At 48.7% G+C, this 15,951-nt stretch overlaps 1 protein-coding gene and 1 long non-coding RNA gene across 5 annotated transcripts in view; one reads left to right on the top strand and one right to left on the bottom strand.

Moving 5' to 3' along the window:
* The window catches only part of LOC125741957 (uncharacterized protein C7orf50 homolog), a 90,238-nt gene that overhangs the window by 18,243 nt on the left and 56,044 nt on the right, over nt 1-15,951 (bottom strand). The gene's annotated exons all lie outside the window — the stretch shown is intronic.
* On the top strand, nt 7,725-13,617 carry LOC125741961 (uncharacterized). The gene is made up of 3 exons (XR_007397945.1): nt 7,725-8,123; nt 12,810-13,031; nt 13,110-13,617. It is a non-coding gene; the product is annotated as an uncharacterized LOC125741961 (long non-coding RNA).

Genomic DNA, 15,951 nt, shown 5'->3' with positions numbered 1-15,951 from the left:
GTAGGGTATACCTATCCTTATGGGGACCGCTCATTCACTTCTATGGGAAAAATGCTATAACACTAACTATGACAGCCTTAACCCCAACCCTGCCCTAACCGCAAGCATAAATAACCCAGCAAAATACAAGAGTTTTTGCATTTTTAGCTTTTTCATAGCAGTCACTGATTTTCATAAAATACAGTTTTCCCTTATGGGGAAAAAATGGATATTTATCACGCTATGGGGACATTGTATCCCCCATAAGGATAGGTATACCCTCTCTCTCTTTCTCTCTCACACACACACACACACACACACACACAAATAGAATAAATTACACAAAACCTGAGAGTGAACTCCTTAAAGTAAAAGTGGAAAAAAATACAAATTTCAAACTATTTTTGGAACACAAATTGCATTCCTAATAAGGAATTACAGATTTCTATTTCCAGGAATTTCTCAAATTAACTCCTTATTCCACAGGAAAGGCCCATTTCTCAAGTATGTTTTTTTAGAGCAGTGACTAACATATTCTATAACTTACTACACTTCCAGATTTAGGTGGGTATAAAATACATGCACATAAAGTAATATTACAAGGAATAAACATGAATTACAAGAAGAAAAAAAATGACACCACCATGTGCTGGGAACCCCTACCAAGAGTCATTCAGCTTCCAGGCAGGACCCGTCAGATCGTGCCCGGAAACGAGCGTCCGGCGTGACTCTCTGCATACGGGACACCTTCAGCCTCCGCCTTCAAGGTCACACCTTGATGGTCACGCCGGTTATAACACATCTCAAGGCAGGGCAGTAACAGAGCTGCAGATTCATTCCAAACGTCCAGTCGGGGAGAACATGCACACTAATGATGCAGCTTTTCATCGTATCCCTAAAAACCTTTGTCTCCCAGGGTCACGACTCAGGTCCAGGCTGCCCTTATTCATTAAAGTACAGATACAACATCAAAACACAAAAATATCTCTGACAGCTTATTTACGCAATATTTACAGCTCATTACTCAGATTATTTAGCGGCTCGCACCTTAATATCAGCAGAACTCACTTTACAAGGATCATAATTTCATAATAACCCCATAAATTATATATAGATTTCTTTTTTCCAAAATAATAGCTTAAAGATATCAGCCTGGTGAAAATTCATCACAAGATGTGGCCATCTTTTACACTGATACCTGTGTACACATCAGTCAGGAAAAAAAAACAAAGAGTCATGTGACTGGGGAGAGTATTTTACGACACTGTACAAAATGTGTAAGTGCGTTATAAGCAGGAATCTGAACATAATCCATGTCCAAAGGCATATTGTTTCCCAGACTCTTGTCTTTGAGGCCAGGTTTCACCAGGAAGTGGGTGCACACTTAATGCTTTAACAGCTGAAAGTATGTAATTAGGGAACTAAGTGCATGTTCATGATAACAGAGCGCACACCTCAGAGGCCGTGGGAGCAACACCCCCCCCAAAGTCCCCTGAGCCCCATTAAACAAACACAGGCGTGCGGTGCCTAGCCGGGTGGGGCAGGCTTCATTAGAGGGGGGGCCAGAGGAGTTAGACATCAGCACGGCCCACAGGAACAGCTCCTGACATCTCCTGCTGGGGGGACACGGCTCACTGGAACAACAGGGCCCCCCCCTTCCCCCGGGGACACAGCTCAGGCAGCCAGTCACACACACACACACACACACACACACACACACACACACACACACACACACATCATACTCTCGGATTCACATTCTGTGCTTAAAAAAGGGCAGCGTGGGTAGAAAGCTATAGAGCATGAGCCGTGAGAGCTTCTCCTATGCCACCCCCCACGCGTCAGACGTTAGCGAGCGCAGGCCCCGCTCTGAATCCTGGAGCGCGGGGCACTCTGCCCTGGGGCCGGCCGATTAGTGCGCGGGATGTGGCAGCCAGAAATGTGATTTTAACGCTGCTGTTCATCTGATGAAGGGGGGCATGGCATCACGAGGCCTGGGGAGGCGGGGAAAGGGAGTAGGCTAGAGCTGATTTCTGCTCCATTTAACTCTAACAGGAGACCCTATATTGCTGCTTGCTTTGAGGGGGGGTTTCTGTGGTTCCCTGCCCCCCTACTTTGCTGTCCCCAAGAGTTTTTGTTTGAGTCGTGCAACAAAAAAAAATTACTTTCCAAACAGCACGGATCAGGTGAATCAAGTGGGGAAATAAAATATGTAAATATCAGCAGCACCATCTTGAGCAGGGCTGAAACTTGCTGTGAGCTATGTGGGGGAGGGGCCGGCAGGGGCCGGCAGGGGCCGGCAGGGGCCAAGCTTTTTTGGGGGGGGGGGGGGGGGGGTGACGACTCAGCAGGGACCGTCTTGTAGATAATGTGTCACGCTTAGATGGAACTCTTTCACAAATAAACCAACGGCCCCCTTAGGCTGCGCCCCCCACTGAGGGCTTCCCACTCCCCCTTTTCCCCTCTGATGGTGAAAAACAAAGGCAAATATTTGATGTAGGTTAAGTGAGCAACCTAACAAATGATTGTAGCCAACACTCCCCAGTTAGAGGCACGCTGGTCCGTAAGAGCAGCTTATCTGTAGCTGTTCCGATTCCCTGTGAGGTTTTCTGGGGGTCCACGAGTCGTTATCCTGCCTGCACTCCCACCACCGCTGTGTGACATTTATTCCAGGCCTCGAGACAAGCAGCGGTGGCAAAGCCTGGCCTGATGCAGATTAATACATTCAGGGAATGGACAGAAAAAGCGGAGAGCCACCTTCACAAAAATACACCATGAAAGGCGGAGGGGGCCTTTGTCTTGCTAAATGAGGGCAGACCAAACAGAAGGAAGCGAAGCGTGTCAAATGAGCCAGGCGCCTCCCGCATGCTTTCCTCACTGGCTTTCATCCCTCAATTTATTTGCTGTTTTGCACAGCCCAAAGAAGCGAATGCTCATCTAGCCCTGTAATGTAAAGATGCCGCAAAGAAATTATAAACTCTCTTCGAGAGCAAAGCACTGACATTTATCTGACTTTTAATCATAGAAGAAAACTTCCGAAACAGCGAGGCGGGCGTTTACGTTCACTCTCCTGGAAGTGGTGCCTCTCAGTAGCTGCAGAGTGCTACCTGCGGGAATCACGGCCTATGTGGTCAGAACCAGTACAATGACCTCACAGAAGATGAGCTTCTGTAGTCATGGTAACCATTGAGCTGCCCAGCAGGGGCGACGGGCTCATCTTCCCTAATTACTATGCGTAACTGCGAATGGGAGATGAGAGACTGGGGTTCATATTTCTCAATGAGGCTTCTGACTGCTGCCTGGGGGGGACAGTAATTATACAGTAAAAGTATTGTAGATCACTGTGCATTAAAAGCACCTTCAAGTAATACTCTACCAGAAGCATAAAAGACAGTCTGCACAGCCGGCTTTCCAAGAAGCCAGAGTCATTTGCACAGAACAGCACCACATTACAGGCCGTCTACACTGATGACAAAAACATCTCCGAAGAATAACGAGCCAGGCATTCCTGGCAAGACAATCCAGTCCGGGCCTGCGTGCGTGTGTGTGTGTGTGTGTGTATGTGTGTGTCCGGGTGTGTGCGCATCCCAGTGTGTCCAGGCAGCACGAGAAGCTACTGGCTGACAAGCGGTGAGCTCTTACTCATGTTGGGATTTTTCCACCCTCCTGACCCATGTGGAAAACCACACTTGGCTTCCAGAGAATCCATCCTGTCCAACTGGATATTCCCGTCCAAACCTCCTGGCGCAGGTCAGGGGATCTGCTTGTGGAATCGGCCGCCCGTGCGAACGCGGTTAAGGCTGGTGCAGACTGAACGCTACGTGCTTTTTGGCGAACTGGAACCGACCCCGAGCCGACCTCTGAAACTGACGCATCTCGTGTTTTCGTGCCAAGAAGCATCTTAAGCTGGGATGACCCACTTGAAAACACCTCGGCCTGCTTTTACTTTCAGAATTTGATTCTACAATCAACTGGCGATGCTCCAGCCTTTCACCCAAGACCCAGACTCTATGTGAAGCTGTCCTGGTACAGTTCATTACCACAATCTGATCTACCAATCGGTCATGTGACATCTCATGGCCCATTCTTTCAGCATCCCAGGTGTAGTTGGCGGTAACTGATTTTGCTGTTGCTATCTAGAAAACCCCAAACTAACAGCTCCATTCTACTTCCAAAAAGGAAAGAGACACCTCAAAATAAATATCACAGGATACTCTATACTAGGTAATAAATGAAGAATGGAAAAGACCAATGAAGTAAACACGTCAAACTCTGTTGTGAGCACACAATACGACCAACCTGGAAGGCAGGTAGGATTTAGGCCAACTGAGCAGATGTTACAGACATAATGCTCTTCACGTTGCTGAAATGAATTTCCAGCAGACCTGGGAGACAAGCATTTCTGGATCTTATTCCACAAATATCTGATGATAAATTCACATTTTAAAAAACACATGTGGTAGAAAACATGGCAGCACTGCGGACTCACTCCTCCATGGTTCCTCTGAGTACTCCTGTTTCATCCAGAAGTGCAAAGACCTGCAGTTTTGGTGAATCAGTGACTCTGAATTGCCCATAATGTGACTGATTGTGTCATTATGTTTATGCCCTGTGGCAGACTGGCACATCAGACAGCGATTCCCCTGCCTGTACTTCCTGGGATAGGCTCCAGGCTCTCCATGACCCTGTACCGAATAAGCAGTTGAAAGATGGATGGATTTTTAAACACGAAACAGTTCTGCCATTTCATTGGCACAGAAATCAAGTGAACTCATTGGAACCACGTGTATTTAGAGATCAATTCAGAATTCATGGATGATGAGGGGGGAGCCAGTGGTAACAGGACGAATTTGGTGCTGGATGAAGCATTTGAAAGAAGCCTGTGGGAGGATGAGGGGACGTGGTGCTGACAGTTCGCTCCACACAGGAGTGGGGGGTCTGTGCCTCGTTCTCTCAGACTGGGTAGGGGTCTGTGCCTCACTTTCTTGCACAGGAGCAGGGGTCTGTACCTCAGTCTCTCACACAGCAGCAGGGGGTCTGTGCTTCAGTCGCTTACACAGGAGTGAATGTCTGTGCCTCATTCTCTCACACAGGAGCAGGGGTCTGTACCTCAGTCTCTCACACAGCAGCAGGGGGTCAGTCGCTTACACAGGAGTGAGTGTCTGTGCCTCATTCTCTCACACAGGAGCGGGGGGTCTGTGACTCACTCTGTCACACAGGAGAGGGGTCTGTGCCTCACTCTGTCACACAGGAGAGGGGTCTGTGTCTCACTCTCTTACACAGGAGCAGGGGTCTGTGCCTTCGTCTCTCACACAGGAGTGAGTGTCTGTGCCTCATTCTCTCACACAGGAGCGGGGGGTCTGTGCCTCGGTCTCTCACACAGGTGAGGGGTCTGTGTCTCACTCTCTCACACAGGAGCGGGGGGTCTGTGCCTCGGTCTCTCACACAGGAGAGGGGTCTGTGTCTCACTCTCTTACACAGGAGCAGGGGTCTGTGCCTTGGTCTCTCACACAGGAGTGAGTGTCTGTGCCTCATTCTCTCACACAGGAGCGGGGGGTCTGTGACTCACTCTGTCACACAGGAGAGGGGTCTGTGCCTCACTCTGTCACACAGGAGAGGGGTCTGTGTCTCACTCTCTTACACAGGAGCAGGGGTCTGTGCCTTCGTCTCTCACACAGGAGTGAGTGTCTGTGCCTCATTCTCTCACACAGGAGCGGGGGGTCTGTGCCTCGGTCTCTCACACAGGTGAGGGGTCTGTGTCTCACTCTCTCACACAGGAGCGGGGGGTCTGTGCCTCGGTCTCTCACACAGGAGAGGGGTCTGTGTCTCACTCTCTTACACAGGAGCAGGGGTCTGTGCCTTGGTCTCTCACACAGGAGTGAGTGTCTGTGCCTCATTCTCTCACACAGGAGCGGGGGGTCTGTGCCTCACTCTCTTACTTGCTGCCAGAGCCCCCACATAGGACTGCTCAGAAACAGGATGACAGTGCAAGTGTGGGGATCCCCATAAGAGCCATTGTTAGGGAGACTGAGACGCGTTTGGAAACCCTGGCGCCCTCATCATAACCCCAACACGGTGGTGCTATCCCTCATCATAACCCCAACACGGTGGTGCTATCCCTCATCATAACCCCAACACGGTGGTGCTATCCCTCATCATAACCCCAACACGGTGGTGCTATCCCTCATCATAACCCCAACACGGTGGTGCTATCCCTCATCATAACCCCAACACGGTGGTGCTATCCCTCATCATAACCCCAACACGGTGGTGCTATCCCTCATCATAACCCCAACACGGTGGTGCTATCCCTCATCATAACCCCAACACGGTGGTGCTATCCCTCATCATAACCCCAACACGGTGGTGCTATCCCTCATCATAACCCCAACACGGTGGTGCTATCCCTCATCATAACCCCAACACGGTGGTGCTATCCCTCATCATAACCCCAACACGGTGGTGCTATCCCTCATCATAACCCCAACACGGTGGTGCTATCCCTCATCATAACCCCAACACGGTGGTGCTATCCCTCATCATAACCCCAACACGGTGGTGCTATCCCTCATCATAACCCCAACACGGTGGTGCTATCCCTCATCATAACCCCAACACGGTGGTGCTATCCCTCATCATAACCCCAACACGGTGGTGCTATCCCTCATCATAACCCCAACACGGTGGTGCTATCCCTCATCATAACCCCAACACGGTGGTGCTATCCCTCATCATAACCCCAACACGGTGGTGCTATCCCTCATCATAACCCCAACACGGTGGTGCTATCCCTCATCATAACCCCAACACGGTGGTGCTATCCCTCATCATAACCCCAACACGGTGGTGCTATCCCTCATCATAACCCCAACACGGTGGTGCTATCCCTCATCATAACCCCAACACGGTGGTGCTATCCCTCATCATAACCCCAACACGGTGGTGCTATCCCCACCAAATCTACTGATTAACAAGAACATTTCAAATGACTCACAGGGCAAAAAATTCCCACCTTCCAAGAACTAACTAACCAATGTGACAGCACTGAGGGCAGTGGGGGTAATAGATGTATAATCACTTTGAGGGAAACGCACCAAAGACACTTACTTTAGGCAAACAAGTGTCGAATGTGTTTTTTCTTCTTGTTCTCTAAATATGCAGGAGAGAGAGACGCACAGATGCGCTGGGTATGTTGGCTCCCTGCTTGCTGCAGGGGGGCCGCAGCGAGTGGGCAAAAAGCCAGGGAGCTGAAACAATGTGAGGCCGAACTGTGCTGAACTCTCTTAATGGAAGCCAGGCCAGAACACGTCACACGCACACAGATGTGCGCGCACACATACACACACACACACACACACACACACACACACATACACACACACACACCCACAGGTTTGTAATTATATCTTTCTGGGGAATCTCCATTCATTTCTATGGGGAAAACGCTAAACCCAACATGACGACCTTAACCCCTATCCAGCCCTAACCTTAACCATAAGTAACCAAACAACATATGAGACTTTACTTTTTTGATTGCATTTACAGATCTTTGTGGGAACCTGAAAAATGGTCCCCACAATGTAATATAAACATAATCCACTCACGCACAGGCGCTTTCTAGCAGAGGTCCCCAGAGTCAGAGTCGGTCTAGAAAAGTCACAGTCAATAAAAGCTATTGATTCAATGGCCAGAATCACAGGGAGAGAGGGAGCAGGACTCATGGAGAACATGCAGGAACATAAATAAACAACCATTTTTCTTTCTTTTCATTTTTTCCCTTCAGAGAAGCAGGAAGTTTGAAAAGAGGGACGTTTCCTCCGAAATGTGAAAGACACACAGACGACGGATCCGGAGGCTGCATGCCGCATCCGTGGGAGATACAGACCCCAGAGACACACAGCATGTTGGGGGGGGGACTTATTCTCGGGGGCATCGCTGAGGGGGAAGCAGCAGCAGAAGAAGCAGTCATGGATGAGCTCTGGCAAGACAGCCGTCTAGTTATGACGCCGGACACAGTGCCACAGCCTGGCTCTATTACACGGGAATCTGGAAGCTGCTTTCATTCTGTCTGAGAGCTGGAGGACACACACACACACACACACACACACACACTGTCGCCTACAGCAAGAAGAGCTTCTGTCCCAGTAAGTCATCACTGCAGCTCTGCTCATTATGACATCAGAATTGTTAACTGTTTACAGGTCAGGTGACTGCTGTTTACTGCCGGATGCCGCCTGTTTGTGATGTTTCTTCTGTGCTGTGTATTTGTTTGGTACGGCTACGTGCGCCGAGTGTGTTTGACTGACCTTCTCCTGTTGGCTCTTGATGTTCAAACTCGCTCGGTGGCCTAACTTTCATTGGCGTTCGGCCAGCAGTGGCGACATACACCCCCCTCCCCTCCCCCCAGGGTTAGGAACGAGCGAAAAGTTCAGAAGGTTTTGTTTCCAGCGGCTAGACAGAGGGAAGCAGATGGAGACTTGAGACGCCACAGTGGGGATGGAGGTGCACTGGCAAAGCGGACGGGTTACCCAGTCACTGTGGCTGATGGGCAATATTTCATGGTTTTGGAGGGAAAGCAGTTTATTTAAATTATGTTTTCCATCAGTGTGTTGTTTTATTGGTTAGTGATGGATGCAAAATGCAGGCTGTGCTGGGAGAAAGGCATCTTGGTGCCTGCTGTGAAAAGCATTATGTAAGTAGGTGGGGGGGGTGTCTCCCTGAATTCCCACTGTCACTGAAGCACCGTGAATGTTACTCGTTTGGCCGAAGGTTTGGCAGACGGGGTCTGCAAGTCCTGCCAGCTACAGGTCGGCCGCCCACCGGGTAGCCTGACCCCGACACGACTCCCGCTTGCTCCCGAGATGCCGCCGCCGCCGCCGCCAGCTACCCGCCCCCAGGATCAGTCCATCATGCTCACATCTCCCTGCTAGGATGCCCGGCGTCGAGGGGCGCTGGAGACGTGAGGGTGTCCCTCCGTCTCACACATCCACCTCTCCCTGGCTGACAGCCAGTGTAAACTTCCAGGCGCATGGTCACAGAGCGGAACATGAATGCCCACCCATCGTGCAGAGTCGCAGCTGGCATCCTGCGCCCGAGTCCAAAGCATACATCCTACAAACTTGCATCCAGGTCATGACGCCTCGGCATCAAATATGCACACTTGAAATATATTATTTTTGATATAATCACCATAGTTAAAAAAAATTGTATGGGAATATTCCCTTAGTCTGGGGTGGGTGGGCTGCCTGTAAGGCGGGATGCCGCCATAATGGGTCCACAAAGCCTCGGAAACACATGGGAGTCTGGAACTAAAAACAATGACTGCTGTGCCTTGCCCTCCAGCGGCCCTGTGCATGGAGGCTGCGCTTTACATCTGCTGGCGCTTCCTGATGCCTCCCAGGTTGCTCTCCACCACCGTAGCCCTGTGTTTGCTTTGGAGCATCTCCACACCAAACCATTGTTTATGCTGGAGCGTGAACCCGCCGCGGCAGCGAGACCACCTGAATCAGGCCGCTCTGTGCCTTCTGCATTGAGTTTATTTCTTGTTTTTATGTAGCAGATGATTTTACCCAAACAGATTTACAATTGAGGAAGCAGAGCCAGGCAGTCCCAGGAGTAAATGGGGATAAGGGTCATACTCAAGGGTCCAAAGGCGACCTTCCGATTACAGGCTCAGAGTCCTGATCCGCAGGGCCGCCCACTCTGCTTGTACTTTGTCCTGTGGCTTCATGCCCTCTCCTATCCAGACCCCTAAACCCCCCGAAAGCCACTGGCACACACTGTCAGCGTAAGCCCCTTGTTCTTTGTCTGGGAAGCCCCTTTGACCTCACTTGCCAATCCTCATCATGCGTTTCATCATGCACTCACCATGTGACAGGTAGCGTGTTTCTGGGAAATGCGCGAATAACACTAGGTCTTTGACCGCAGCAGAACACGGGACGTTGCTGTTAAAAGCTCAGTACACAACATCTGTGATTCGCTATGACACATGCCTAAGACGCGAAAGTGTACCCTCATGTAGCCAATCGGCAACTTCCTGTAGTTTAAAGATGCGGACGAGGTTCATACATGCTCTGCCGGTAAGCTAGTCACCCCCTTAATACCTTAATGAATTCCCCACTAAAACCACAGATCTTCTGAAAGAAAAGAAGATTATAGCGACATGACATAATTACACACACCTGATCAGGCACAATGTACTTTTTTCAAATGGATTTTGTATTCCAGTTACTTTGTGTGTCTCACCATTGCACTGGGATGACGTTTCACAGTCGACCCTACTATATTCATTCCTGTCCCCTTAAGCAATAAGGAATTACATAAAAGAGATCTGTATCGGCAATTAATGTCAGCGAAGCAAGTTCCTCAGCCTTTCTCTGGAAAGCACAGAACTAAAACCCCTTTATCAGCCCAGCTACAGGATCAAGGTATTCTCCATAAATTGTTATTATTGATCAGGTCGAGGTTGAACTGACAGGTGACGGTGCTCTCTTACCAATCCTACATCTGGCAAAAATGAGCTCTATCATCTGCGTGCGTTCAGTGTCAGCGTACAGTGCTGAAATCGCTAACATTTCAAAGAACGTGAAATAAATTAACAGAATTAAAGAAAGAAATGAAAAAGTTTTAATGCATTCTGAAAAGGATTAGGGGCAGGCGGATTACATTAGACTCCTCAAATGGGAGATCGGGCACAGAGCTGCACGCTCAGCGCTAACCGGCAGAAGCAAGGCCATTGCTGGCCAAACATGAACGCACCCTGGGGTCCTCACAGAGCCACTGAGGGCAGAGCAAAAAAGGAAGCTTAGTTACAATGAGTTATCCGCCACAAATCACTTTCACGCTGGGTTTTCCATTAGCCGCTTTTGTTGTTTTGATATGGGCACCGGACAGTTTCACTTTCAAAGACTCTTACTGGGGGGGGGGGGGGGGGGTGTCAGATCATCGTAAACTGTATTAAAAATCCAGGAGACATAAAAGCCAGTCTGAAGAGAAACAGAAATGACGGATTGTCATGGCAACACAGTTATAGGACCTGTACTGTGGGTGTTTCTTTTTTTAAATCTCAGGGTTGACTTTCACTGACAGAGTTTAATCCCAGGAGGCACCATTTTTCCACCAGCAACAATGAGGGTTTATGTAACAGAGTCTTACGGGGGAAACTAAGTGGTCTCCCCAGCTTCCTTCCTCTGGAAATCATTGCCAATTGACTTAACGAAGGGAAACCGCGTGCGCCCAGGTGATAGTCATCTCTGATTTTAAAAAAAGTAAAAGAAAAGCTTTAAAAATCAAATGGAGGATGAAAGAATTATATATAGAGTCCGGTCCAGAGTGCATGCTGGACCTAAAAGTAGCAAAGTCCACTGGAAGAAGTGTATTATGGGAGAAAGATGCCGATTGCAGTGAGGGCCATAGATCCTCACCCGCTTTCACATGTCCACCATGCTCCCAGCCCGATGGTCTCATCTGCATGCTGCAGGGCTCCTCAAGCTCTGCAGTTTTAGCACAATATCACCCCCGCCCCCCCCATCCCCCCGGAAGAGTGCTGGAAACCAGTGAGAGACTGTAGACTCAGAGGGGGCCGGATCTTTCCCAAAGGCTTAATGTTTTGTGACAGGAGTCGCAATATGGAGAACAATGGGGGCGCGTCACACACGGCACACTGGAGGCGACGGGTGTCATTCTGTAAGCCCCTGGGTGTGGCAGCTAGGGGTGCCAGGTGCACATGCAAAGCATTGTGGGACACAGACATGGAGGAGCACTAAACTACACAGGGCTCAGCCACACCATTGCTGCTCTCAGGACAGGCAGTAACACCCGTATTTCTGATCTGCTGGGGAGGGGCACCCTCACGCACGCTCACACACGCACACTCAGACACGCACGCTCACGCACACACACTCAGACACGCACGCTCACGCACACACACTCACGCACACACACTCACGCACGTGCAGACACACACGCACAGGGTCCTAATTGATAGCATATGTGCTGCACACACCCCCCTCCACCCATAACCAAGAAGAAACAGTGCAGGATCGGTATTTGGGGCCTCCTGCAGTTGGGGGGGGGGGGGAGGCGTGCGATGAACCTCGTCCAGACCCCTCCCCACTGAAGGGGGCTGTGAGGCCAGTATGAAGTTAGCGTGTGCGCGGGGGGGCAGTCCTTATGTAATGAGTGCATCATGTCTCTGTTTATGTTCACGATTTCTTGCACTGTCGCTCTGCAGCAGAACATGTTAAATAATGCATCATCATTTCTGTGGGGAGGGGTTCCAGTTAGCGTTAGCATTTTTCCCATAGAAATGAATGAGCGGTCCCCATAAGGCTATGTTTACCCGACGTGTGTGTGTACGTGTGTGTGTGTGTGTGTGTCTGGTTCCTGCAATGGACGGACATTCCATCCAGGGTGTCCCCTGCCTTGTCATATCTGCTTACTGGGACATTCTCCAGGCCCACTGTTACCCTGTACTGGAGAGATGATTATGCAAGATAGATGGAAGCTTGTTCTTGATTTAATCATCTTTATTATGAGAAAGATATGCTAGAAAGACATTTCCCCTCATTGTCTTACAGAAACCATTTTCCCAGACCAGAAACCACAAATTTCATTCTCACCTATAGGACTGGTGCAACTTTTTTACAGGTTTTTTGTCAGTCACTGAGGCTACTCAAATTCCTCTATATCTGAGGCAGCCTGATCAGTGTTTATTGATCAGCAGCGACATTTTGACAGCTCTGCTGCATCCTCAAACGCATGCTGTCCCAGAACATCTGTGGCACGGCTGCCTCATGATCATCAAGGGCCCATTTCTGTTCCTATTTCAGCAGTAGCGAGGCGCAGGATCATGTCCTACAGACTCTCACGCCAGCGGCAACATCGCCGCATGTGCCATGCGCAGCCAGCCTTCATCCTGAAGCAACAGGCCATCTGAGGCACCTGGATCGCAGTGTGCCACCCGGATCGCAGTGTGCCACCCGGATTGCAGTGTGCCACCCGGATTGCAGTGTGCCACCCGGATCGCAGTGTGCCATGAGCACACACATAAGGTAGAACAAAAAAAATAAAAAATCTAACAAGCCAGTATATTCACTTTGTGACATCATGCTATTTTAATTGCTCTCAAGGTTCATCTGGAACAAGGTCGGGGGTTTGAAATAAGCTGCCCCATGGGTAATGAGGAAATCACTGCCCCCCCCCTCCCCCACGTAACAGCCATGGAGATAAATGTGACATGATTCAACTTTTCTCTGGAAAGGTCAAGTCAGCAAATCACCTGCCCCCCCCCTCATATAAACGCACGCTGCCGTCCACCAACCCACCATGAAGACCGGCCATTTACTGCAGCAGCACAGTAGGCATAAATCTTTAAACTTGTCCGGACTGTCCTGCGTACTCATTTGCAAACCAAAGGTCACCGCCTGCTCTTCAGGGATCTCTGGGGATTCTCTTGCTTGTGTAAATCAGTGGGCGTAGCTTGAAATGAAAACACAAATCCTGAGTCTGTGGTGATTTGAGATCCACGTTACATGTGGTAAACATTTCAGGGGGTATCATACCATGTCTTCAGAAAACATTTCTGGTTAACTGTATCTTCTGTATGTAGCTCATGAGGTCCATTTATCAGAATTTAGTTTAATTGCTTGACTTAATGCAGCTTTCGGAAAAAAAAATATATATTTTTTGTTTTCTGATCAATACATCAATGAAAGAATTTTACTACTTTAAGATGATCTCTCAGAGATATCAAACATACAATTAGCTTTCATAATGTCATGTATATGTTAAAGGACCAAGCCTCAAAAATGAATCTAAACCTGCTGAGATCCCACAGGAACGTGGCGAAAACACAGCACCAGAAACCGGAATGGGCTGCAGCCTGGACGGGGGCATTTTGACCAAACAGATCAACCCCCCTGGGAAGCAGCAGAGACCATGAAAGGGTTGCAGTAAGAGAAAAAAAAACATATTCTTTCTATGCAACCTCCTATAAACCCTCCCCACACTGCCTCGGATTCTGCAATCCTTCCCCTCTGAGCACAGCCCCCCCCTCCCCCCCAAGTTCCGTGGAAGCTCCGAAATTACACAACACTTCATATTTGTTACATAAACTCCTTCCAGCAAACTGCGGCATTCAAATAAAAGTGTATAGGAACAACAGGACAGAGGCAGTGAAAGGCCAACTGCAGGGTAAGGCGGGTGCAGCCACTGGAATGAACACAGCAGCCACTGGAGTGAACACAGCAGCCACTGGAGTGAACACCGCAGCCACTGGAGTGAACACAGTAGCCACTGGAGTGAACACTGCAGCCACTGGAGTGAACACAGCAGCCACTGGAGTGAACACCGCAGCCACTGGAGTGAACACCGCAGCCACTGGAGTGAACACCGCAGCCACTGGAGTGAACACCGCAGCCACTGTCCTGGTGATACAGCGTCTGAAAGGGCCGGCGTCAGGAGCCCCGCCCACTGGCCTCTCACCCGGCCCCGACCGCTCAGTGGGGACACCACTGAGCCATTAACAGGCCGGATCCTGCTTACGGAGCGGAAAGGCGTAACGCCTCTCGCCCGTCTTCCGCGTCGATCCCCCGTGTCTGCATCAGGCTTAGCCTTCGTAAAATAGTGCTGTGCTTATGTGGAACAGAAAGAAAAGGATTCTGGAAATGAAAAAAAAACAGAACAAAAGCAAATCTTATTTTCACCCATATTGCGGATAAGGATCAGAGTCGGGTTGTTTTTTTTTCTCTCTTTTTGCAAAATAAAAAAAAGCCGCCGGTGCCCCCATTCTTCAAACTTTTACGCCGATTACAGCCTTGTAAAACAGGGTAAACCATGATGGTCCAGAAGGCTCCATATCGCTGTACCCTCGATACATTCTGGGCATACTGTGGTCAGAATGGCATTACCATGTTTACAAGTCAGTTTTACTACAACAGCAGTCCAAAAAAGAAGCAAAAAAGATCAAAAGGGAGGTATGGCCCCCCCAGCTGTCGGCAGATGTGTGCGGGACACCGGGGGTGACACTCCCTACCAGTTACGCTGTTCATGGCCAGAGCAGGAAATGAAATTCCACAGCCTACCCCCCCCCCCCCCCCCCCCCAGTGCAGCGCCGTAAACACGGATCTGCGTTGTCAGCAGTAGCTGGAACCCGATGATGCTGCACCACACAAGTTTAAAAAAATAAGGGATAAAAAAAAAAACTACGAATTTCCCTTCAAGTGAATTTCATTTTTACTCCATCAGGATGAAATTGCTTTTAGATTATTTCATTGGTACACATCATTGTAACAAAGGTGGAAAAAACACCAGCCAAAGTGAAATTTACGGTATCTGCTATGTAACAATAAAGGTGAAGTGTCTTTTAGCAAACAGGATAAATGTAACAAATTGTACAATGTAACACGCTAATATCCAAGGCAGAAAGACAATTTGCAAATGTGAAAATATTTCACAATCAAGTAAAAAAACAAACAAAAAAGAAAAAATCTATACTAGCCGATTATGTCCATAGCTTTGACTGAACTGCTTATGTAAAAGTTTATTTCATTTTGAAGAAACAATAGCATTTGGCATTTATACATTTCACATGATTACCAGAGCTGAACTGAATCAGTACTGGTTTGGCATCTCTACCCAGAAACTAATAATAGGCTTATTTACAACTGTTTTGTTTTTATGCAAGTTATTTGGTTGTACAGTTTGTGATTCTCCACTATTCCTATAACATTTACCACATCGTCATAATCAAAAATAACAAAAAAATACAACAGACCCTAAATTGCTGTAATATATGCAGATCATTTGTTGCCCAGTATAGTGATAGAAGATGAAGCACACAGAACAACGTCCTTACTTTGGGAGAAGACAGCTTACTGAAATACATGCTTCTCGTTACTATAAATTGTAAATAGTCTATGTGCTAAACATAATCACAATAGGTGGGTGGATTTTTATCACGCCGTTTCCTGT

Source organism: Brienomyrus brachyistius, chromosome 5, assembly GCF_023856365.1.
Source record: "Brienomyrus brachyistius isolate T26 chromosome 5, BBRACH_0.4, whole genome shotgun sequence".
NCBI classification, from domain to species: domain Eukaryota; kingdom Metazoa; phylum Chordata; class Actinopteri; order Osteoglossiformes; family Mormyridae; genus Brienomyrus; species Brienomyrus brachyistius.
This window is presented reverse-complemented; position numbering and strand designations above follow the sequence as displayed.